The sequence below is a fragment of the Heterodontus francisci genome, chromosome 35 (assembly GCF_036365525.1).
Source record: "Heterodontus francisci isolate sHetFra1 chromosome 35, sHetFra1.hap1, whole genome shotgun sequence".
Taxonomy (NCBI): Eukaryota; Metazoa; Chordata; class Chondrichthyes; order Heterodontiformes; family Heterodontidae; genus Heterodontus; species Heterodontus francisci.
The window spans coordinates 17806487-17808407 of NC_090405.1; the positions used below are offsets into that span (position 1 = coordinate 17806487).

At 40.9% G+C, this 1921-nt stretch overlaps 1 non-coding gene across 1 annotated transcript; it reads left to right on the top strand.

The window, feature by feature from the left end:
- The first annotated feature begins 669 nt into the window (after nt 1–669).
- On the top strand, nt 670–743 carry trnat-agu (transfer RNA threonine (anticodon AGU)). Its single transcript has one exon. It is a non-coding gene; the product is annotated as a tRNA-Thr (tRNA).
- Nucleotides 744–1921: the final 1178 nt, after the last annotated feature.

Genomic DNA, 1921 nt, shown 5'->3' on the forward strand with positions numbered 1-1921 from the left:
AGCAGAGAGTACAAGGAGTGTTTGAAATGAAATTCAACAACAGTATGAGAAAGTCTCACTTTGATTCGGGAATCTTATCTGTCTGCAGCATCTCGCTGTGAAAAATTGAACTTTATCTCATTTCATTCTCAGCTCAGGGTCAGTGCGGCTAAGTGGGACTTCTGGCTGACTCCCGCTTCACAATCCATCAGTGCTGAGAAAGCAATGGGGAATATTACTCACATGTTGTGTTCTGTAACCTTTCAGAAACAATTGAATTATGTATTTTCTTCCAAAACATTCATTCTCAGTCCTGGGAAAAATAGAGTATATGATTGACCGTATCAGTAAGTGGGAAAAGTTAAAATATGTTGTGACCAGTGGAGAAATGGGATGAGAATAAATAGTAGCAAAATACTGCGGATGCTGGAAATCTGAAATAAAAACAAGAAATGCTGGAACCACTCAGCAGGTCTGGCAGCATCTGTGGAAAGAGAAGCAGAGTTAACGTTTCAGGTCAATGACCCTTCTTTGGAAGTTCCGAAGAAGGGTCACTGACACGAAACGTTAACTCTGCTTCTCTTTCCACAGATGCTGCCAGACCTGCTGAGTGGTTCCAGCATTTCTTGTTTTTATTTGAGAATAAATAGTGCCCTTCTCCAATTTCAACTGCACAAGCACTTTTAATCTGGCTCTGTAGCTTAGTTGGTTACAGCACCTGTCTAGTAAACAGGAGATCCTGGGTTCAACTCCCAGCAGAGCCTTATTACAGTGTGCTTTAGAAGTTTCCTAATCAATAATTTTGTCGATGTCTTGTGAACTTTGACTTAGAATTCAAATTAGATAATGAATTTCAGTCACAGGAGAAAACAGCCATTGTGAAGGATGTGAGTTTGGAATGGCTGTTCCTCCTTGCACAGAAATTCAGTGCTGATATTTCAAAGGCAACTTCTTTCATAGAAGTTTGTTCACAGATGCATTCAACCTGGAAAACAGCACGACATTAATCTCACTGAAGGAAAGTGTGACCACGTTGTCTGTTTCAGAGTGTTTCTGTCGTTATGTGTTGCTTTCAACCGTGACTGGGACATGACGCAAGCGAGAGGGTTGAGCCGAGGTTTGGAATATTTGTCAGTCAGGAACAAGAAAAATCAAAGGAAGCAAATAAGAAAACCTGTGTCTCATGTGGTTACCGAGAGACGGTGAGAAGATATTAAACTTTGTTCTATTCAATACAGCTGTGATTAACTTTGACCTTTTCTGCCTTTTGCAAACACTACAGTGTTCAGTGGGGTCTGGGTGAGCAGCTGCGGAGTGTAACAGGGTCAGGACTGGATGCAGGAAGTTCTCTGACAGTCTCTCTCTCTCTCTCTCTCTGATGGGTTTGAGTTGATTTTCAACTGGCAGCTGTTGGTGTTTCAATAAATGAAAGAAGTTCCCTCCACCCATTTTTTGGACAGACAGTGTATTACAAGGATGTAAAGGGTTAATGCTGAAGACAGTGGGATCAACCCCTCCCACTGTCAGAGTGATGATGTAACAGTCACATGAGATGAGGTTTGGGAGAAGAGAGAGCAGCACCAAGGATGCTAGCTTAGGAGGCTTGATGAGTGTGTATATAGTATTGTGTAAATTAGAAAAGAGTTCTTAGTTCTTTCAGCTGGAAATGTGTCCAGAAAATATCGAGAAACTCACAATTTTATTATTCAGGAGTCGAAACACAGATATTAATTCCAAGTGACAGTTCTGGGTTCATTTAACAAAAAAAAGGTAGAGAATAATATGACTCACTGATTGAAATCCCCCAGTGAGGAGACAGTTAAACAGGTGATCTGTTGGGGCATCCTTCAATCCAAGGTTTCGGCAGCATTTAATCTCTCTTTTTGGTGAAATTCTTTGTTATTTGCATCTTCTTTTTAATCCAGCTTTGATGGGTGGGTGA